This window comes from Orbicella faveolata, unplaced genomic scaffold, assembly GCF_042242905.1.
Source record: "Orbicella faveolata isolate gen_17 unplaced genomic scaffold, um_ofav_v1 contig_36, whole genome shotgun sequence".
NCBI classification, from domain to species: Eukaryota; Metazoa; Cnidaria; class Anthozoa; order Scleractinia; family Merulinidae; genus Orbicella; species Orbicella faveolata.
The window spans coordinates 17,605,644-17,630,328 of record NW_028301565.1 but is presented as its reverse complement, the minus strand read 5'-3'; the positions used below and the strand labels follow the sequence as shown (position 1 = coordinate 17,630,328).

General features: G+C 41.9%; 1 long non-coding RNA gene and 1 pseudogene across 2 annotated transcripts; one reads left to right on the top strand and one right to left on the bottom strand.

Annotated features, from left to right (window-relative positions):
• The first annotated feature begins 55 nt into the window (after window positions 1-55).
• Window positions 56-18,680, top strand: LOC110052782 (uncharacterized; annotated as a pseudogene). The gene is made up of 3 exons (XR_016202408.1): window positions 56-780; window positions 4,346-5,898; window positions 6,273-18,680. The product of XR_016202408.1 is annotated as an uncharacterized LOC110052782 (transcript).
• On the bottom strand, window positions 607-2,048 carry LOC149102482 (uncharacterized). The gene is made up of 2 exons (XR_016202409.1): window positions 1,965-2,048; window positions 607-901 (listed from the first exon to the last, which is right to left on the bottom strand). It is a non-coding gene; the product is annotated as an uncharacterized LOC149102482 (long non-coding RNA).
• Window positions 18,681-24,685: the final 6,005 nt, after the last annotated feature.

Below are 24,685 nucleotides of genomic sequence, written 5' to 3'. Positions count from 1 at the left end.
ACCCATGTTCCTGTTAGGGGAGAGGCGGGGATGGTGGGTGGGGGGGGGGGGGGGTGCGGATGAGTGTGTATTGTGTATTAACTGAATCCTACTCTTTTTTTGGAGAAACATGCTTCGACCCTGCAGCGTTCGGGACTGCTTCCAGTTTAGTTCACAGGATATTTGTTCTGATATTTATCTCTTCTTAAATTAAGAATCAAACAAACAAATTCTTAGTCAAATTAAACCGACCCACTTTTTTTCCCCTCTCGTGTTGTTTCTCATCTCGTTTAGTGTAACGTTCCAGTAAAAAACAGCCCTGAAGGGGAGCTAGAGCTGAGAGTTTTTTTATCGTTTGTTGTTTATAGAGCAACTTTGCAAAAAGCCTGTAATGATCTGTAATTATTCTTTCCTTCCGAAGACAACATCTTTAGCTCTAGTCATATAGCCTTAGTGACCTTAGTTGCTGTCTCGTTGAGGACGATAAATTACCCCTGTGAAGGAAGGAACATTCCCAACGTAACGTGACTCCCTATAGCGGCAAGGTTTAGCTTGATCAAGTGTAAAGGTAAATCTACTTTCGATTTCGTTTTCTTTATCGAACAAACAAAGACGAAGTCACGAGAATGACTTTTTGACCCCAGTTTTCAGATGTTTTGGGGCTTTTGTCATTGTATTGGATTGCTTTCCCAGAAAAACAGATTTCGTAATACTCTTCTCTTAATATTCTGTATACTTTTGTATTTGACTTGTCCAGTATTACATAGACTTCTTGTTTTTCCAACGGAATGTACATCAGTGGTAAGTAAATATTGATTGCAATGTGTTGTTCATGAAGTTCGACAGTTGATTATGTCGCTCGCTTTACCGCGCATACCTCAGTTGGCCGGGATGTTTTGCTGCAGTCATTTCTGAAGTATAACTGAAAGAAGAAGACGCGTAAATCAAAAGTAACAGTGTCTGTACATAGCTTAAACAAACTAACAAATAATCCACGAAAAGTTAATGTCTCAAATCGCCTCACTTAGCTGCAAGCTGGGACATTTTTACAGCTAATTATCTGTTACTCTGTTTTCGTGTTCGCAAGTTTCAACAGCCTGACACTTGTCAAGACTTGTGAACGTTTTCTCCAATTCTTGACGATTCTTGAGAAGTACCGCTATTAGGAACGACTGCTTTATTCCAACAGTCAACACTGATCTACCTCAACCAAACTGCAGTAGGACCTGGACGCGGTATTTCAGTCGCCATTTTATCGGATATATCGTACAACTTTAGTTGATCCCATGACATCAGGAGAAACTTGTAGTGAAATAAATGGCTAAATAACCCTAACCCTAAACTCAATTCCCTTGGTCGGACTTGAATGTTAACAGAATGCTACACTTCTTCTTTTGAGAAACATGCTTCGACCAGCGTTCGGGACTGCTTCCTGTTTAGTTCACAGGATATTTATCTTGCTCAAAGAATCAACCAAACAAATTCTTGGTCAAATGAAATCGACACACGTTTTTCTCTCTTGTGTTGTTTCGCATCTCGTTTAGTTCAACGTTCCAGGGCGGTCTTCCAGTAATTATAAGAAACTGCAGTGGAAGGGAGCTGAGAGTGTTTTATCGCTTGTTTGTTTATTGAGCAACTTTACAAAAAGCATGAAATTATTCCTTCCTTTCGAAAGACACCATTTCTTTTCATAGCCACAGTTGCTGTCTCGCTGAGGACTATAAATTACCCCGGAGAAAGAAGGAAAATCGCCCTATAGCAGCAAGGTTTAGCTTGATCAAGTGTAAAGGTACATCTACTTTCGATTTCGTTTTCTTTATCGAGCAAACAAAGACAACGTCACGAGAATGACTTTTTGACCCCAGTTTCCCGATGTTTTGGGGCTTTCGTCATGGTATTGGATTGATTCCCAGAAAAACAGATCTCGCGATACTCTTCAGTATTCTATACTGTTGTATTTGACTTGTCCAGTATTACACAGTTACCTGAGCGTTTCTCCATAGGAATGTACATCAGAGGTAAGTAACGGCGGATTGCCATGTGTTATTGACAGACAAACACAACCACGCGCATACCGTAAATCCTCGAATTAGCCCCCCCCCCCCCGTCCCCTCGAATAAGCGCCCCCCATTTTCTCCTTAACTTGAAATAAGCGTCCCGGGCGCTAATTCGAGGACTTGCGGTACCTCTTGGCTGAAATGCTTTCTTGCACTCTCATCTGTATTATCAATCATTATCGTCCTAGTATAACTGAAAGAAGTAAACGCCTAAATCAAAAGTTACAGTGTTTGTTCATAGCTTAAACAAACTAACAAGTAATCTACGAAAAACACAATTTGTCTCAAATCTTATCATTTAGCTACAAGCTTGGCTTTCGTGTTGTGAACGTAGTTTTCCAATTCTTGAAGATTGCGAAAAGCATGCTACGATAAGCGTTCGCGATTGCCCCGCACTTTCAACAAAGTTCAGCTCACAGAATATTTATCTTTTCTTCGGGAAGCAAAGACATAAATTTTCAGAATTCTTGGTCGGATTAAATCGACCCCTATTTATCTTCCGTTCATGTTCTGTCGCTTCTAATTCTCAATACGTCAAGACTGTGATAAGAAGCTTGTCTGTTTACCCTCAAATCTTTTCACTTTAAAAGACTCCCGCCTTACGAAGCATTATCTTGATTGTCAGCTATTTTGCTTACTAAAACTGAACCGAAGGTGATTTTCTCAATAAATTACTCGATAAAATTATATGTAAGGTATTACAAAGATATTTATAGCAAAATAAATTATTCAGCGAGCTGTACTCATAGTTACGCTCAATATCACAGAAGGCTAAGTAAATGTGAATCCTAGTAAATGGTTTGAACCCAGGAGTATCAGTAATTCGTCTTGTGTGACCGATTCTAGTTCTTACCAGAAAAAACCAATGACTGGTGACAAACTTAACACGAGTCTTTTAGTCAATATCATCACGGCTAAACTGACCAATCACTTTCAAGGCATCAGAGGTGTGATATCATCCACTGACAAACACTATTCACTTGACTCCGAAGATGGCTTCCGCTCAGGTTGTCGAAACAGTACAAATTAAAAATGAACGATAAATTGGCCCTCTTTCAGCCAATCACAATGAAGTCATTTTCTCAGTCACATAGCAAGTTCTATAACGAGGGGTTCTTATGTCTAAGATTATATATTGCAGGGGGAGGGGGGGGGAATTTTTTCGGAATTTAATGGTACTTATCAAATGTCACTTTCCAGGCTACTTGTAAAGTCGTACATTCACACCCGGGCTAAATCGAGCTCTTCTTTCATGCCTGGCTTATTTTATGCCTTAAATGTTTACTATCAGAAATTTCTTTGTATAGCTTCGGAATGTCACGTTTTGTGAAGAAAGTGAGTTATAGGTTGGTTACTGTAGTCCCGTCCCTGAACTCACCCTTACCCGCCCTAGGGGAAGGGCAAGAGGTCACTTTCCCCTACTTTTGCCCCTCTCTCTCGCGTCCAAAACACACGGTGGGAAAACCATGTATAACAGACCTTTTACGAAACGCGCGCTATCCTAGCGGCCATTTCAAGAATGAACAATGGAAGAACTTTAAAAAGCTTGGCAAAGTTACTATCCCGTTGAAAAACTAACGACCAGAACACTACAAATCGCTGGCCGCCGTCCTCAGACCGCGTCATTTATGATGGAAACATTGTTATTTTGCTTACCTACTAGCTAGAGTTCAATTATCGAATCTTTCGGGCGTGAACTACGCCGGCCATCAATGATAAGCAGTTATCTCGGTCAGTCATGTGGCTAGCGTTAAACGATTTTTTAGAGTGTTTCTAACAGTTTCAGTGTTGTTGATCATCTGGCAAGCTCATTAAATTGGCTTTGCGCGCAATTTACGATAATGTTTCCTGCTTTGAAGTCGTGCATTTGGTCGTGTAATTGAATTTGTCATTTGAACCAGCAATTAAAACGCTAGTGCGTGCATCAACACCACACTCTGATTGGCCCACTTTGAGCATGCGCCTGCGGCCTCTCCTGGACTCTAAGGACTCTCTCCTCCTCTGTCTGTGTTCAATCCCTTTATAGAGTGGGTAAGGAAGAGCTCATGGACTGGACCAGGTTACATGCCGCTCGAGTTGGATTGACGCGCTCGATATAGGCGATCTTCTCGCCTCTCGCGTCTTCTTTGGTCCTTACACGTGCCCTTCCAACTTGCGCCTTCATTTCTCCTGCACTTGTTATGTAAGCTACAGAGATGTAACTCGAGTGCTTGTGTTTATTCTTTCTTTGGTAAACCATCGCATAAAGGCAGTTTCCTGAAACTCGAGTTGTTCGGCTCGTATTAATTGATGACACTTTTCTTCCACAGGGCCGAAATGATGAAGATCTGAAATAATCTTTTTAATAACCCCAGTGAGATTAATTTGTCATTACAAGGCACGAGAAATGGCGCTTCAGCCGTTTACAAACGAACAGTTGAACTATTTTAAGTTTGCTTTCGTCGTCCTCAATGAATTCCCAAGAGCATTACGTCAAACGTTCAAAGCGATGTGGGACAACACCTTTGGACATCTCCCTGGTATGCAACCCTGGGATGACTCCATTGCTGTAAGGAATATGTTCCTGGCTACAGAAGGCGGAACAACCAAAGTTCTTACGCACCTCTCTTATGACGAATGGGATTGTACCGCCTTATTCCAGGCTACAATCTTCGCACGTTCTTTTGCTTTACCAGACAGCGCTGGACATCACAAAACACTTAGTAATCTGTTCGTAAGGCCCCGTGGTTTACCTCATGGACGTTTTCATGCTTCTGTAATAAGCCCGGGTGGAAACAATGCTGAAACTTTCGCGTTGGCGATCGATCAACTACGACTTCCTAGAAACGCGTTTTGCCGCTCGTCCAGTTCCAAGATGAGCAACCAACATTTGATCAATACATACAGCATACTAAAGACGCGTTCGGAGCCCTTGGAGTGACGACAGGTCCTGTTGACGCCGTTGGAAGTTTGACTGAGGCAGACTTTCCTACACAAAGAGTTCGCACTTTGGAGGATGAGATCAGGAAAGAGCTCCAGGCAGTAAGTGCATTTCTCAAGGAAGACGTGAAGGATGAGTTAGTGGAAATGAAGGATGAAGTAGTGGGAATTAGGTCTGACATCGTGCAATTGAATCAGGAACGTAAAGAAGATGTAACACGGGCAGGACGAGAAAGAAAAGAGGAGATTAAGGAGCTACAGAACCAGTTGAGGGAAGACATCAGAAAAGAACACCAGGGACAGAGAACATCTCTCCAGAAAGACGTGAAAGATGAGCTGATGAGAGTAGGATCTGATATCGCGCAATCGAACCAGCAACTTAAAGAAGATGTAACACAAGCAGTGAGAGAAGGAAAAGTGGAGATTCAGGAGCTACAGAGCCAGTTGAGGGAAGATCTCAGAAAAGAACACCAAGGACAGAGAGCTTCTCTCAAGAAAGATGTGAAAGATGAGCTGATGAGAATAGGGTCTGATATCGCGCAATCGAGACAGGAACTTAAAGAAGATGTGACACAAGCAGCGAGAGAAAGAAAAGAAGAGATTCAGGAACTGCATTACCAGCTGAAGGAAGACATCAAAAAGGAGTTTCAGGCTGAGAGCGCACTTCTCCAGGAAGGCGTGAAACAAGAGTTACAGAGCATAAGGTCTGATATCGCACAAGCGAACCAGGAACGTAAAGAAGATGTAACACAAGCAGCGAGAGAGAGAAAAGAGGAGATTCAAGAGCTAAAGAACAAGTTCAAATTAAATACAAAGCAGTGCAAAGAGGAAACGTTGGCTTCTTCAATGAGGACGACCTCCACAGCTGATCAAGAAATCAATGAGCCAGTTGCCGAGTTGAAGCGAAAGTTTGATGAGCTGCTCAAGGATAGAAGATTACCAGGTAAAAACAACTGTTAGTTTGACACAACTGTTTGTTGGTATAGAGCCCTGGTAGCTGTTAGTGACAATACTGAGAGAATTTTGAAATCGATTTTTCAGTTTTTTTCCTACGAACAGGTTATTTATAAATGATCAGAAACTCGGACAATTGTCAAAGTATTTCGTTAAAAGAGTATACTCCTTTTCTATACCAAAATATTTCCTAATTAAAAAAACACATTTCCCTCTTACTTAAAAATAAATTTCCAAAGCTTATCGATCGAGGGATTAGTAAATTGCGTTATTGTTTAAAAATACTACGCTTGACAATTGTGAAAATTTGCTTATAGCTGCACTTAAATTGGTCTCAATATATTCTTATTTCCTTTTTAACAGAATCGAAACCCCTTCTTCCAACATCGTGCCTTCCTTCCAAGGTGCCCAACTTCACTGGACGCGAGAAGGAATGTGAAGAGATAATTGGGCACGTCACTTCAGCTTCTACTCGACTGGTGTCAGTGTGGGGCTCACCGGGATTCGGAAAAACTTCCGTTGCAATCGCAGTGGGACATGATTTCCAAGCACAAGGCCTTCCGGTATACTTCCTGTCAGTGCGTGGGCTGAAGTCCAAAGGCGATCTAACATCAAAGTTTCTTGGCTTGCTACGCCGGTCTACGACGCTTAAAGATGACCATCAAGCACTAGCACAGAGTTTAACAGTAGATGATGAACTTTGCTCAATATTTGATGAGATGTCTGAGCACTGCGTTTTCATTCTTGGTAATGCCGATGATTTACTTGAAAGTGGCGTACCAAACGTGAAGGAAGAGGTTATGAATCTACTTGAAGAAATTCTGAATCGCAGCGACTGACAAAGTGACTTTCCTTCTTACCACAAGGGAATCTTTGAGGTTCTTGGATTTCCGTTTGCAAGGACACCAGGCTGTAAGAATAAGGGAACTAGATGAGTCATCTTCTCAACACCTGGTTCAAAAGTTGCTTCCAGAAGCCAGTGGCTCTGACTGTGTAAAAGTTTCGCACATCTGCGGGAACGTGCCCCTAGCAATGAAGCTGTTGTGTTCCTCTGTTACTGAAGACGGTTCTCAACCTGGCCCTTTTGTTGACGAGTTCATGGAGACGGCCACAGCGGACAACATTGTGGAAATGTTAGACAACCCAGATTACCCCAGCGATCTGAGAATGAAGTCACTTTTCGACGCTTCTTTCCAAAGACTCACTACTCAAGATAAGGAAGCTCTAGTATCCTTGTGTATTCTATCCGAACAGTTTGATCTGGAGATCGCCGCAACTGTTCTGGGAATAAGATGAACCGAAGCTTCAAAGGCGCTGCAAAGACTTCAGCGGAAATCTCTCATAGATTCCAGTTCAAACTCTGGAAAATTTACCTTTCACAAGCTTCTTCATTCATTTGCAAGTGAAAAAGGAGAACTTGAGATGAAAGAAACGGTTCTCGACTCCAAAATTCGCTTTTATGAGTTCTACATTGCCTTATTCGAGAAGCTTAACGGGAACTTCCTCACTGGATTTTCCATGCGTTCCTTTATCCAGTTCTTTGAAAACGAACAAAGGATCGTTCAAAGTCTGATTGACGGTTGTTACTATTCGAAGACAGTTGACAGAATTTTGGAAGTTTTGGTCAAGGCAGAGTTGTTCCTTTACTTTCTTTATTACCAGGGAAGAGCTGTGCCCGACAAGATTTACGATTCAGCAATAACGGCGGCCACTCGTCCTGGTAAAGATTATTTCAACAAGGCACTGCTTGGTTCCAAAGCTTTTGGCGAAGTAATTCATGCTCTACCTGGAGGGACGTTGCAGCGGCTTTCTGAAGTCGAGGAATCACTTGTTCCTACCTCCGTCGATGATATCAAGCAGAAAGGAAAACTCTTGTTTTATGGAGGAATTTATCAGCTTGTTATGGGCAATGTTGGAGGAGCGAAATGTTTAGAAAAAGCTGTTTCTTCGATGGATGCAAGTCCAGAGCACACAACACTAAAGCTGATTGCGTTTCAAATTCTTTCGCTGTATTTTGGCTACAAAAATAACTCGGAAAAGTCCTCTTACTTCTACATGAAAGCACTGCAGGAATGCCAAGTAGTGGGAGACAAGGGCTTACTGGTGATCCCTAAAGTCGAGGGAACAATAAAGGAAGGTGAGGCAAAGAAAGCACATTCAAGAAAATGCCAAATCACCGCAAACCAGCCACTTCAACTTGAAATTATCTTTCTCGTGAGCCAAGCAGTTAAGAATTTCTCTACTACTGAAACCTATCAGTGTTTTGCACTCTTGCTATCGAAAATACTTCAACATTATAAGACGGCATTTCCAGCAGGAATGACTGGTTCGTTCCATTATCATTTCACTGGCATACGTTTTTTGCGGACGTTATGCAAACAACAGGGCGCGGGAATCACCATCGAAGAAATACTCGGTTTACCTGGCAGATCAGCAGACCAAAACGAGACTGAGAAAACTAAACTCCCCTCAACTCCAGAAAAACGGAAAGAACACATCCAACGCAAGTACTCAGAAGCTCTAGAGTCAACCAAGCGTGCACTTGCCATCACGCTCAAATTGCTTGGTGAACAACATTCAGAGACCGCTGACAGCTATCATTCATTAGGGATTACACAACACTTACTGGAAGATTATACCTCAGCTACCGAGTCACACAAGCGTGCACTCGCTATCAGACTAAAACTGTTTGGTGAACAACATCCAGACACCGCCGACAGCTATCATTCATTAGGGATTACACAACACTCACTAGAAGATTATACCTCAACTACCGAGTCAAGCAAGCGTGCACTCGCTATCAGACTAAAACTGTTTGGGGAAGAACATCCAAAGACCGCTAACACCTATCATTCATTAGGGATTACACAACACTCACTAGAAGATTATACCTCAGCTACCGAGTTACACAAGCGCGCACTCGCTATCAGACTAAAACTGTTTGGTGAAGAACATCCAAAGACCGCTAACAGCTATCATTCATTAGGGATTACACAACGCTCACTAGAAGATTATACCTCAGCTACCGGGTCAAGCAAGCGTGCACTCGCTATCAGACTAAAACTGTTTGGTGAAGAACATCCAGACACCGCCGACAGTTGTCATTCATTAGGGATTACACAACGCTCACTAGAAGATTATACCTCAGCTACCGAGTCAAAGAAGGGTGAACTCGCTATCAGACTAAAACTGTTTGGTGAACAACATCCAGACACCGCCGACAGCTATCATTCATTAGGGATTACACAACACTTACTAGAAGATTATACCTCAGCTACCGAGTCACATAAGCGGGCACTCGCTATCAGACTAAAACTGTTTGGTGAAGAACATCCAAAGACCGCTGACAGCTATCGTTCATTAGGGATTACACAACACGTACTAGAAGATTATACGTCAGCTATCGAGTCAAGCAAGCGTGCACTCACTATCAGACTAAAACTGTTCGGTAAAGAACATCCAGACACCGCCGACAGCTATCATTCATTAGGGATTACACAACACTCACTAGAAGATTATACCTCAGCTACCGAGTCACACAAGCGCGCACTCGCTATCAGACTAAAACTGTTTGGTGAAGAACATCCAAAGACCGCTCACAGCTATCATTCATTAGGGATTACACAACACTCACTAGAAGATTATACCTCAGCTGCCGAGTCACATAAGCGTGAACTCGCTATCAGACTAAAACTGTTTGGTAAAGAACATCCAAAGACCGCTAACAGCTATTATTCATTAGGGATTACACAACACTCACTAGAACATTATACCTCAGCTACCGAGTCAAGCAAGCGTGCACTCCCTATCAGACTAAAACTGTTTGGTGAAGAGCATCCAGAGACCACTGACAGCTATCATGAATAAGGGATTACACAACACTCGCTAGAAGATTATACGTCAGCTATCGAGTCAAGCAAGCGTGCACTCGCTATCAGACTTAAACTGTTTAGTGAAGAACATCCAAAGACCGCGGACAGCTATCATTCATTAGGGATTACACAACACTTACTAGAAGATTATACCTCAGCTACCGAGTCACATAAGCGGGCACTCGCTATCAGACTAAAACTGTTTGGTGAAGAACATCCAAAGACCGCTGACAGCTATCGTTCATTAGGGATTACACAACACGTACTAGAAGATTATACGTCAGCTATCGAGTCAAGCAAGCGTGCACTCATTATCAGACTAAAACTGTTTGGTGAAGAACATCCAGACACCGCCGACAGCTATCATTCATTAGGGATTACACAACACTCACTAGAAGATTATACCTCAGCTACCGAGTCAAAGAAGCGCGCATTCGCTATCAGACTAAAACTGTTTGAGGAAGAACATCCAAAGACCGCTCAAAGCTATTATTCATTAGGGATTACACAACACTCACTAGAAGATTATACCTCAGCTACCGAGTCACACAAGCGTGAACTCGCTATCAGACTAAAACTGTTTGGTGAAGAACATCCAAAGACCGCTAACAGCTATTATTCATTAGGGATTACACAACACTCACTAGAACATTATACCTCAGCTACCAAGTCAAGCAAGCGTGCACTCGCTATCAGACTAAAACTGTTTGGTGAAGAGCATCCAGAGACCACTGACAGCTATCATGAATAAGGGATTACACAACACTCGCTAGAAGATTATACGTCAGCTATCGAGTCAGGCAAGCGTGCACTCGCTATCAGACTAAAACTGTTTGAGGAAGAACATCCAAAGACCGCTCAAAGCTATTATTCATTAGGGATTACACAACACTCACTAGAAGATTATACCTCAGCTACCGAGTCACACAAGCGTGAACTCGCTATCAGACTAAAACTGTTTGGTGAAGAACATCCAAAGACCGCTAACAGCTATTATTCATTAGGGATTACACAACACTCACTAGAACATTATACCTCAGCTACCAAGTCAAGCAAGCGTGCACTCGCTATCAGACTAAAACTGTTCGGTAAAGAACATCCAGACACCGCCGACAGCTATCATTCATTAGGGATTACACAACACTCACTAGAAGATTATACCTCAGCTACCGAGTCAAGCAAGCGTGCACTCACTATCAGACTAAAACTGTTCGGTAAAGAACATCCAGACACCGCCGACAGCTATCATTCATTAGGGATTACACAACACTCACTAGAAGATTATACCTCAGCTACCGAGTCACACAAGCGCGCACTCGCTATCAGACTAAAACTGTTTGGTGAAGAACATCCAAAGACCGCTCACAGCTATCATTCATTAGGGATTACACAACACTCACTAGAAGATTATACCTCAGCTGCCGAGTCACATAAGCGTGAACTCGCTATCAGACTAAAACTGTTTGGTAAAGAACATCCAAAGACCGCTAACAGCTATTATTCATTAGGGATTACACAACACTCACTAGAACATTATACCTCAGCTACCGAGTCAAGCAAGCGTGCACTCCCTATCAGACTAAAACTGTTTGGTGAAGAGCATCCAGAGACCACTGACAGCTATCATGAATAAGGGATTACACAACACTCGCTAGAAGATTATACGTCAGCTATCGAGTCAAGCAAGCGTGCACTCGCTATCAGACTTAAACTGTTTAGTGAAGAACATCCAAAGACCGCGGACAGCTATCATTCATTAGGGATTACACAACACTTACTAGAAGATTATACCTCAGCTACCGAGTCACATAAGCGGGCACTCGCTATCAGACTAAAACTGTTTGGTGAAGAACATCCAAAGACCGCTGACAGCTATCGTTCATTAGGGATTACACAACACGTACTAGAAGATTATACGTCAGCTATCGAGTCAAGCAAGCGTGCACTCATTATCAGACTAAAACTGTTTGGTGAAGAACATCCAGACACCGCCGACAGCTATCATTCATTAGGGATTACACAACACTCACTAGAAGATTATACCTCAGCTACCGAGTCAAAGAAGCGCGCATTCGCTATCAGACTAAAACTGTTTGAGGAAGAACATCCAAAGACCGCTCAAAGCTATTATTCATTAGGGATTACACAACACTCACTAGAAGATTATACCTCAGCTACCGAGTCACACAAGCGTGAACTCGCTATCAGACTAAAACTGTTTGGTGAAGAACATCCAAAGACCGCTAACAGCTATTATTCATTAGGGATTACACAACACTCACTAGAACATTATACCTCAGCTACCAAGTCAAGCAAGCGTGCACTCGCTATCAGACTAAAACTGTTTGGTGAAGAGCATCCAGAGACCACTGACAGCTATCATGAATAAGGGATTACACAACACTCGCTAGAAGATTATACGTCAGCTATCGAGTCAGGCAAGCGTGCACTCGCTATCAGACTTAAACTGTTTAGTGAAGAACATCCAAAGACCGCGGACAGCTATCATTCATTAGGGATTACACAACACTTACTAGATTATATCTCAGCTACCGAGTCACATAAGCGGGCACTCCCTATCAGACTAAAACTGTTTGGTGAAGAACATCCAAAGACCGCTGACAGCTATCATGAATTGGGGATTACACAACACTCACTAGAAGATTATACCTCAGCTGCCGAGTCACACAAGCGGGCACTCGGTATCAGACTTAAACTGTTTAGGGAAAAACATCCAAAGACCGCGGACAGCTATCATGAATTGGGGATTACACAACACTCACTAGAAGATTATACCTCAGCTACCGAGTCACACAAGCGTGAACTCGCTATCAGACTAAAACTGTTTGGTGAGGAACATCCAAAGACCGCTGACAGCTATCATTCATTAGGGATTACACAACACTAACTAGAAGATTATACCTCAGCTACCGAGTCACACAAGCACGCACTCGCTATCAGACTAAAACTGTTTGGTGAAGAACATCCAAAGACCACTGACAGCCATCGTTCATTAGGGATTACACAACACTTACAAGAAGATTATACCTCAGCTACCGAGTCACACAAGCGTGCACTCGCTATCAGACTAAAACTGTTTGGTGAGGAACATCCAAAGACCGCTGACAGCTATCATTCATTAGGGATTACACAACACTCACTAGAAGATTATACCTCAGCTACCGAGTCAAAGAAGGGTGAACTCGCTATCAGACTAAAACTGTTTGGTGAAGAGCACCCAGAGACCACTGACAGCTATCATTCATTAGGGATTACACAACACTCACTAGAAGATTATACCTCAGCTACCGAGTCACACAAGCACGCACTCGCTATCAGACTAAAACTGTTTAGGGAAAAACATCCAAAGACCGCGGACAGCTATCATGAATTGGGGATTACACAACACTCACTAGAAGATTATACCTCAGCTACCGAGTCACACAAGCGTGAACTCGCTATCAGACTAAAACTGTTTGGTGAGGAACATCCAAAGACCGCTGACAGCTATCATTCATTAGGGATTACACAACACTAACTAGAAGATTATACCTCAGCTACCGAGTCACACAAGCACGCACTCGCTATCAGACTAAAACTGTTTAGTGAAAAACATCCAAAGACCGCTGACAGCTATCATGAATTAGGGATTACACAACACTCACTAGAAGATTATACCTCAGCTACCGAGTCACACAAGCGTGAACTCGCTATCAGACTAAAACTGTTTGGTGAGGAACATCCAAAGACCGCTGACAGCTATCATTCATTAGGGATTACACAACACTCACTAGGAGATTATACCTCAGCTACCGAGTCAAAGAAGGGTGAACTCGCTATCAGACTAAAACTGTTTGGTGAAGAACATCCAGACACCGCCGACAGCTATCATTCATTAGGGATTACACAACACTTACTAGAAGATTATACCTCAGCTACCGAGTCACATAAGCGGGCACTCGCTATCAGACTAAAACTGTTTGGTGAAGAACATCCAAAGACCGCTGACAGCTATCGTTCATTAGGGATTACACAACACGTACTAGAAGATTATACGTCAGCTATCGAGTCAAGCAAGCGTGCACTCGCTATCAGACTAAAACTGTTTAGTGAAGAACATCCAAAGACCGCGGACAGCTATCATTCATTAGGGATTACACAACACTTACTAGAAGATTATACCTCAGCTACCGAGTCACATAAGCGGGCACTCGCTATCAGACTAAAACTGTTTGGTGAAGAACATCCAAAGACCGCTGACAGCTATCGTTCATTAGGGATTACACAACACTCACTAGAAGATTATACGTCAGCTATCGAGTCAAGCAAGCGTGCACTCACTATCAGACGAAAACTGTTTGGTGAAGAACATCCAGACACCGCCGACAGCTATCATTCATTAGGGATTACACAACACTCACTAGAAGATTATACCTCAGCTACCAAGTCAAGCAAGCGTGCACTCGCTATCAGACTTAAACTATTTAGTGAAGAACATCCAAAGACCGCGGACAGCTATCGTTCATTAGGGATTACACAACACTTACTAGATTATACTTCAGCTACCGAGTCACATAAGCGGGCACTCGCTATCAGACTAAAACTGTTTGGTGAAGAACATCCAAAGACCGCTGACACCTATCATGAATTGGGGATTACACAACACTAACTAGAACATTATACCTCAGCTGCCGAGTCACACAAGCGGGCACTCGGTATCAGACTTAAACTGTTTAGGGAAAAACATCCAAAGACCGCGGACAGCTATCATTCATTAGGGATTACACAACACTCACTAGAACATTATACCTCAGCTACCGAGTCACACAAGCGTGAACTCGCTATCAGACTAAAACTGTTTGGTGAGGAACATCCAAAGACCGCTGACAGCTATCATTCATTAGGGATTACACAACACTCACTAGGAGATTATACCTCAGCTACCGAGTCACACAAGCGTGAACTCGCTATCAGACTAAAACTGTTTGGTGAAGAACATCCAAAGACCGCTGACAGCCATCGTTCATCAGGGATTACACAACACTTACAAGAAGATTATACCTCAGCTACCGAGTCACAGAAGTGTGAACTCGCTATCAGACTGAAACTGTGTGGTAAGGAACATCCAAAGACGGCTGACAGCTATCATTCATTAGGGATTACACAACACTCACTAGAACATTATACCTCAGCTACCGAGTCACACAAGCGTGAACTCGCTATCAGACTAAAACTGTTTAGTGAAGAACATCCAAAGACCGCGGACAGCTATCATTCATTAGGGATTACACAACACTCACTAGAAGATTATACCTCAGCTACCGAGTTACACAAGCGCGCACTCGCTATCAGACTAAACCTGTTTGGTGAAGAACATCCAAAGACCGCTGACAGCCATCGTTCATCAGGGATTACACAACACTTACAAGAAGATTATACCTCAGCTACCGAGTCACAGAAGTGTGAACTCGCTATCAGACTGAAACTGTGTGGTAAGGAAAATCCAAAGACGGCTGACAGCTATCATTCATTAGGGATTACACAACACTCACTAGAAGATTATACCTCAGCTACCGAGTCACAGAAGTGTGAACTCGCTATCAGACTGAAACTGTGTGGTAAGGAACATCCAAAGACGGCTGACAGCTATCATTCATTAGGGATTACACAACACTCACTAGAACATTATACCTCAGCTACCGAGTCACACAAGCGTGAACTCGCTATCAGACTAAAACTGTTTGGTGAAGAACATCCAAAGACCGCTAACAGCTATCATTCATTAGGGATTACACAACACTCACTAGAAGATTATACCTCAGCTACCGAGTTACACAAGCGCGCACTCGCTATCAGACTAAACCTGTTTGGTGAAGAACATCCAAAGACCGCTGACAGCCATCGTTCATCAGGGATTACACAACACTTACAAGAAGATTATACCTCAGCTACCGAGTCACAGAAGTGTGAACTCGCTATCAGACTGAAACTGTGTGGTAAGGAAAATCCAAAGACGGCTGACAGCTATCATTCATTAGGGATTACACAACACTCACTAGAAGATTATACCTCAGCTACCGAGTCACAGAAGTGTGAACTCGCTATCAGACTAAAACGGTTTAGTGAAGAACATCCAAAGACCGCGGACAGCTATCATTCATTAGGGATTACACAACACTCACTAGAAGATTATACCTCAGCTACCGAGTCACACAAGCGCGCACTCGCTATCAGACTAAAACTGTTTGGTGAAGAACATCCAAAGACCGCTAACAGCTATCATTCATTAGGGATTACACAACACTCACTAGAAGATTATACCTCAGCTACCGAGTCACACAAGCGCGCACTCGCTATCAGACTAAAACTGTTTGGTGAAGAACATCCAAAGACCGCTAACAGCTATCATTCATTAGGGATTACACAACACTCACTAGAAGATTATACCTCTGCTTTCGAGTCAAAGAAGCACGCACTCGCTATCAGAATAAAACTGTTTGGTGAAGAATATCGAGAGACCGCTCACAGGTATTATGAGTTAAGGATTACACAACACTCACTAGAAGATTATACCTCAGGTACCGTGTCAAAGAAGTGAGCACTCGCTATCAGACTAAAACTGTTTGGTGAAGATCATTCAGAGACAGCTGATCATTCTTAGGGGGTTGGACAGGGTAGTGGTCCTTTACGGTTTGCTTCTAGGTTTTAGGTGTCAATCTTTTTTTTTTCAGTCAACATATTAGTGGTACCTTAAAGGACCCTAGTTAGCCTCCGCTATTTTCTATGCCGTCGAAATTGAATGATTGCATGGTGAAGCGAAATCTTCTTGCTTTACTGTAAGTTGAGTTGAAAGTATGTTTAATTGTCTTCAGTAGTTTCCCAGTGATTTTTCCGTTTTGACATGCTCCAAATAAACTATAATAGCCAACTCTCGCATGTAAACTAAAACAAAGGTGTGGCTGACTAGGAACCTTTAAATTAAAAGGTACGTCGGTCGCGAATTAACAGGTATTAGTATCACCCAACTAGTGGACTAATGCAAATCCTGCATTTTGATTGGCTACGCTACTAGAGGACTATTAGTAATAGTCCTCGAGTAGCGAAATTGGCGCAATCGACTGTGACGCTTTCTTTCGTTTTATTCCCAAATAAATATTTCTTCAACTTGTATTTGCTAACTTTATTATTGCCTTTTCTGACCGACTAGTTGGGTGATACTAAAACAATTAGACCCTTCGCCCTCAAGGGCCACGGGTCAATAGCCCATACGGCTTCGCCTCATGGGCTATTGACCCGTAGCCCTTGCGGGCTACGGGTCTAATTGTTAATTAGTGTTTAAATGTCGCCGACCAAGTTGCTTATCTTATGTGTTACACGTTGAATGGGAGAATTCTTTGATCTTGTCTGACTATCGCTTATCGTACGCAAATTCTTGTGTGGTGTCCTGATGCCCCCCCGCCCCCCCCCCCCTCCCCAGGGAGAACTCCCATATAAAAAGGATGGGGGTACTCGTCTTACCTTTAAGGGCTAAAAGAGCTGTTAGGAAAGTTACGCCTGAAAAGTACCTACAGCAGGAGCTTTCGCCGTACCTTTTGAACCGGAAAAAGGCAGTGTCTGTTAATGTTTGTTTTAGAATTGGTACCTCTTAGGAGTGAAAACAAATTCAAGCCACGCCCACAAAACAGGATCTTGGTATCTCTTGGCGGGTCTTTTCAAATTTTCCGACGAGTATCATCGTCATTTTTATATCGGAGTCCACCCGGGTCCTGATGTCCTACAATATAACTTATTTGCCACGGCCTCATATAGCCGGATTCATGGCCTAATTTGGATAAGGTTATACTTTATTCGTGTTAATGTTAGGATAGGCTTTACCGTTTTTCAGTCATTCTTGGTTTAACCATATTGTAAGATTTTGAAACCTTTAGTAAATTCATCTTCATCCACCCTCATTCGCCTTCATACACGTTCATACACCTTCATTCACCATCATTCACTCTCATTCACCCTCATTCACCCTCATACACCTTCATACATCCTTTTACCTTACAACGCATTCGAAGTTGCTTACTCTAACTCAGATTTTATTGAAATGGAACTTTGTTTTTTTGTTTTCGAATTTTGCTTTAGCTGCGTTTCTATAATTTCCTTTGTCAGATATTCATTTGAGATTGAACCTTGTACCTTTGTACAAGCCTCTCTTCATAATTTCTTTGTTCGATATTCGTTTTACTGCCACGTATACGCTTGTACTGAACTTTGTACTTGTGCCACGTACGTTCCTTTCAAGGGAAGGTTCTCCCTGTTGTCAGTCACTTAGTGTAACAAAGAAATCACGACAGTAAGCAGAATTTTTAACTAAAAATCACGAACTTTGAAAAGAATAATTTAAGCATCTTTTGTTTCCATTCGTGAGTGTATTTACTTAGCTAGCAACATAACTTGTACATTGTACCTAAGTACCTCATATAAGTAAGCTGCATTGTTAACGTTTTTTTGCCTAGGGGGGGACTCCCATATAAAAATTACGGGGGTGTTTGTGGTACATTTTAAGGATTAACAATCGCGGTTTCGGTGCCTCTAATAGGGTTTTTAGCCTCAAAAGGTCCACGGCGGGAGCTTTTGCAGTAGCTTTTAGGTTATTGAGCCGAAAAAACATGTCTGAGGAGATAACGTGTCATGTAAGAATTGGTACCTCTTAGGGGGCGGGGGGGGGGGGGGGGGAATTCACGCCACTCCCACAAAACAGGATCTTGCATGGTATCTCTTAGGGTTTCTTTTCAAAATTTCTGACGAGCACTCCCGTCTTTGTATATGGGAGTTCCTCTGGGGTTTTTGATTACATTGATGATTGCATCCTCGACATAAACGAGCGCAAAATAAACGACCGTTGGAACAAGTTATGTCTCTTCCTTGGTGACGTCCGTAGAGAAACCACTGAAGTGGATCCTCGCGTACCAGGAAATCGTTACGAGTTTCCGTTCCCGCAGGCAAGGCAGTGCTCTCCAGAGTTAGATTCCCCAAGTTTTCTGCTCGAGTGTCCGTTCATTTAGAAATATACAGTCCCAAGAGAAAAACCTTTCGTCACAGTGGTTGGCAGGAAAAACTTATTGTCACACCGTCCACACTACGGCTGAAAAATTTGAAAACGCAGCTTAGGCCTACAGTCCACACTAATCCGCCACGAAACGGAGCTTTTCGAAAACGCTCTTCAAACCGGAGGAACTTGAAAACGCTAGCTCTTCGTTTTCGAGCGTACGGAAAACATTTTGAAAGCGTAGCTTTTCGAAAACGATGGTGTTACGATAGTTATGTGATATTTTCCTCTAACACAAATTCAAAATGACTTCTAATACCTTCTAATATCGTTTACCTACACTGTTAAAAAGTAAAATACGTTAAGATCTTTTTGTGAAACTTGCTGGGACAGCTGAACAAAGTCGCTGAGCTCTGTCGTCTATTTCACAAAGTGGAATGAACTGTGCGACTACAATTTTTCGGACAGCTGCCATTGAGCACCTGGCACTCAGTTCACACTGAATTAGCTCAGAAGAAAGGAGCTGTCATTATAATTTTTAAACGACAGTGTGGGTTATTCATTTGAAGCAAGTCTTGGTTAATAAGCCTTTGACCAAAAGCTAAGTAAAGTTAAAAAAATTTTTTGGGCGTTATGAGTTCAGCAGTTTCCTGTACTGTGTTAAAATGTTCACCTCTAAGTTTTGTCAATCTCACAACTGATACGAAAACGGAGACACCAAGGAGGAGGGGGACTCTCAAGATGTCATAACAGGACAGCTCTACGGGGATATTTGAAAGTAACCCCCAAAGGGCGAGGGAGCTGTAGTAAAAATAAGGGCGGGGCACAAATTCAAACGCCACTAGGTCCTACTAGAGTAAAACCGTTGTCGGCACCGTCGGAACTCAAGCACCCCGGGGGAGACCTACCCTAAATAAGTCACTGCACATATTCTGTCAGATCTACAGCAACACGAGATGTTAATAACCGTAATCGTCAACCAAATCTCACAGCGAACTTGATTCAGATGTAGTGCTCCAGAGTAGTGCTAAAGAAAGGGAGACAGGACGCATTTTTGGTTTTGAGACGCTATCGCTGCCTTAATAAAACGTGACCTACCATAGGCCCTACTTGTCTTTACTTGTCTTCAACGAGATTCAACAAAAACTTTCTTTTTTAACAACGCTGCTTTTCTTGATTTAATATTTACCTTCAAACTTCACCAACTCTCTGGAAACACTATTTCTGAAGATCATGTTTGTTTTGGGGAGGCAAAAAACAAAAGATTTAAACAAGATGAAAAGGATGAAGTTAACCAAAGTTCTTGTGTAAGAGCTCTCGGCTATTATTTTCACTTAAAGGTAAAGAAAACAATTTTATCATTCCATGCTGGGGCTAATCCTGGCACTCAGATGAAATGGAAACCACTACGGGCTACTGCTTTGAAGCCGAGAAAATATTGTTGTGAAGTCATAAAAAGAAGGAATTTCCTCAAAGAACCGTTTCATCCTCTAGACTGTGACGGTGATCTTCCAGCATTTGTCACCGTCTGGGACTAAGAGACAGTGTTCCTTAATTAATGATTAGTTCAATAAGGGAAAACAGAGCGAAAAGCTGACACGAGATTTGCAACAATTAATGTTAACACAATAATTGAAGATAAAAAGTCTGTGTTCAAGTTAGTGGCTCATCTCGTCAGCGATTATCTCTGGCTTCTGTAGTATAAAGTGACAAAGAGTACTTGTACTCTCCCCGGATGGGATGCTGATTCATCCATGGTTACTCCCTGGGGGACTCCACTTAAATAGGACGGGGGATGTTCGTCGTACCTTTTAGGGGTTAAAAGAAGCGTTTTTGGAACCTCTCAGGGTGTTCGGCCTCCAAAGATCCACAGCGGGAGCTTTGCTGTACCTTTTGGGTTATTGAACCGAAAACAAAAACATGACAGGAGATGATGTGTTGTCTTAAAATTGGTTCCTCTTAGGGGTGAAAAAAACTTCAAGGCACCCCCACAAAGCAGGATCCTGGTATCTCTTAGGGGTTCTTTCTAAAATTTTCGACGATCATCCCTGTCCTTTTTATATGGGAGTCCCCGGGGTCATATGGGAGTCCCCGGGGTTATATGGGAGTCCCCGGGGTTATATGGGAGTCCCCGGGGTTATTCCTCCGAAATTGAGTACCTGCAAGAGACTATGTGTTTATGCACCAGAATAGAGGCAAAGTGGGGGTATACTGACAAGACTCTGCATTTCTCAATAATAATTGGTGTGACCAAAATGAAAAATAACCACTATGCTTAGACCGTTGTCAATATTGCTGTTCAGTCACTTAGCTCTTGAAAAACCACAACAAATTAGTTTCTGAGGTCACACCTGTGACATCATCCTCCCACATGTCTTTTACTTTTCTCGTGTTTTCGTCAAATCATTTTGGCAGAGTGTCATTAATTTACGTTGCACCTGACGATGAGATGATCTGGGCCTTCATTCTCGCAACTTAAACAAGTCGGACTTGTACATTTGGAGCGGAGAAAATATTTCTGTCAAGCAATTTCAATATTGAATCAAAAAGCTGATATTGGCTGATCTGGGAAAAGAGGTCGCAGCTGTTTGGTCTGTTACGTCATAGAGCGGTTTTCAATGGAGTGTAGAAGTAATCAAGCAGTTACTTTGGTTTTGATTTTACGACACTCTGTCATTGAAAACCACCCTATAGCCAAATGAAATGACATTATTCACCCGCTAGTCACGTATTATTGAGAGTGACTAGTCAGACACGTGATAGGAAATTGGCAAACCTCCCAACTTCACCCTCTGGATCTTCCTTGTTGTTCAAATCCAAGATGGCAGTTACACTGATCTTACCGCGCCACCTTTACTCATTAACGCGAAGTTATTTACGCTCTTGCAGGGGTTTCAATAAAAGCCGGTTACCGGCGGTCTACCGCCGCCTGTAGGACCTCTTACCGACGTCTGTTTGGATTTCATTACTGAAAATAAAAATGATATAAATAAAAAAAAGCAAATACAACAACCACGACGACCACTGAAATTTTTAAATGTTACAAAAAAGCGGGCAAACTAAACGTTCCAAAGAAATAGCGTACATGTTGTTTGTGGTCGCCGATCAGAGTTATTACTATTCATCTCAGGATACCTAAGACATCTGAATGATTTAATAATATGATTTAATTTTTCATTATTTTATGATTATTGAATAACTTAATAATGAACCGTGGGAGAATCAATGAAAAGTTGAAAATGCGGTTTGGTTTTGTAAGATTATTAGTAGAAAGAATTTTGTTGTAAAGTTTATCGCATTTCATTTTTTTCTGAAGAGTTAAAAATCAGATTCTTGCCATGTTAGTACATTTGAATAAGTAGCAGAGAAATCGTACTTGTTTTAAAAAAGGACTTCAAAGAAATTACTGCCTAAGTGGATATCAAGTGTCACTGACAAATATCTGCCTAGAAAGGTATTCAAAATGCACCTCTTTGCAAGAAATTAATAGTTTGTCAAAAAAAATTCTGCTTTGTGGTCAACAAAAATACCCATCAACAGCACGCTTTTTGATGCCGAGAACGCTGGAAATCGCATTTCCGAACTTCTAGATTCCAAATTTTTCTGGGTGGGGGGGCATGCCCCCAGACCCCCTAGGGGAAAGGGGCCTTACGGCCGCCTATTACACCTTCAGTGGCCGCTTATAACTAATGTTATTGAAACCCCTGTCTTGTGATCAATCGATTCTAAAACTGACTTAACTCCTCCTCGTTTATCAAGCACTCTTTAGCTTCAAGGCATTACATGTAACATTGTTTATATTATGAATATTCATGTCCGTCTTGCCCTTAACAAAATTGTGTAATGTTACGTCGATATTTCTTGGTTGAGTGGAAAAAGACACTTTCAATTGATTTACATGCAAGCAATGTTTCATTTACGATAGAATCAGTCGAGATCACTTGACAGTGAGTTACAGTAGATGGAAGAAGAAGGATCTGTAGAGTGTTCGAGAAGCTGCTTAATACAGCTAGCATTTGAAATGGCTGATTAAGATGGTGGTGTACCAAGTTGAATCTTTCCCAAGCCTATAACGACGCTTGTCTACCAAGGGTCTGGACCTCATCTGGGCCCGCAGTAATTGGCTACTTAGCTGTTGCGATGTCCCTGCCAAACCTCTACATATTGATTGGATTTTTTTTTTTTTTTTTGGCATCATAAAGGCAAAGCTAATAAAATAAAGTAAAAAAATCTGGAAAGCGATCAAGGTAGGCCAGGTTACTTTTGAGACTCTTTGAAGAATCCGATTTTCACTCGACCCCTAGTCAATTCCAATCTTATTTCATTGTCGTGTGTCGGTGAAAGAATGTCTGTATAATAGGACCTTAATTATAGAAGGAATATGTTTTACAACAGTGTGCACTTAAATGGTAAGACTAAACACTTAAATTAAACGACGGTCGCGCGTAGAAATTTCCCAGTTATTTACGTAAATGGCGTGACTATCCGTCCTCCCTTCAGTAAAATTTAAACATCTCCAATTCGTTAAGCCTGCGTAACAGCCAGGCTAGACCGCCGACCGGTATCGAGGATTTTGTGGCACGTCCAACTCCACCGCAGTCTACACAATTCATTTTGCATCCATATCATTTTGGTGTACTGGAAAGGATCCCAGGGCCATAGCTAGTAACAAACAATTCGAGGCACTTGCCTGAGTCTTTTTTGTAGTTAATGTTTATAGTCATCATAAACCCTTTTAATATCTAGGAAGAGAATTTAACCATGGACGTTGCCTCAGTCAAATTATTTTTTCTGCCCTGAATCCCATAACATCAAAAACTTCTCAGTGATAACGCTTTGGTGTAAACCTTTATCGTTCCTTGGAAATTTCGTAGACTACGTGGACCCCGTGGATTTCCATCAAGAACTTCAAGATAAGCTCGAAAGCGAAGTAAATGCTTGTTTCTCCATAGTTAAATGGTTAGAAAACCTGGCAATGTTCTTTGTTGTTGTATGTTTTTGTTTGCTATTTGGGGGGTTGACGTTGCATAAAACCTACTACAAAAAGGTGGTTATGTCTGCTCATACAACTAACCAGTAGAACCATTGCGATTAAGGACATTATGTAATTCACGCATAGTCAAAGAGCATAAAACAAAAGATGTGCAGGGTTAAGGGCCTTCCAACATAAATCTTAGTCTGCTTGTTTGCTTCTTTGAAATATACCGGCTTTCCTAACCATTTCCCTCTATAAACAAGCATGGTAACCCGCTGTTTTTTTTATTACATAAGTTTGGTGTACAAGTCAAAAAATGCTATTTTGGGGGTTGACCCTGAACAAAACCTACTACAAAAAGGTGGTTGTCTGCTCATACAACTAACCAATAGAATCAGTGCGAGTATGGACATTATGTAACTCAGCATAGTCAATGAGGATACAACGAAAGATTTGCAGGGTCAAGGACCTTCCAACATAAATCTTAGTCTGCTTGTTTGCTTCTTTGATATATACCGGCCGTCCTAACCATTTCCGTCAATTAACGAGCATAGTAACCTGTTTTTTTACTACATAAGTTTGGTGTACAAGCTATTCTCCTTAAAACAAAAAATCGAAAAAGAACGGTCCGGAAGGAAAAAAGAAACATGTATCTAAAAGCGTGCACAAAACCCTTACTCAAGGATGCAAATTATGACCTTGAAAACAGCATCATGAGGAACGTTGTGACTTGGAGTCGTTTAGAATTGTGTAATTTTTTCACAAATTGTATATTACAGTGTTGCATATGCACGAGACTTTCTACCTATCACGTTTTTTCCAGTGACCGCAAAATGTAACGTAAACCGATGAAATAACGCACGTGTTTAGGCATAAATAGGGTAGGATTGGC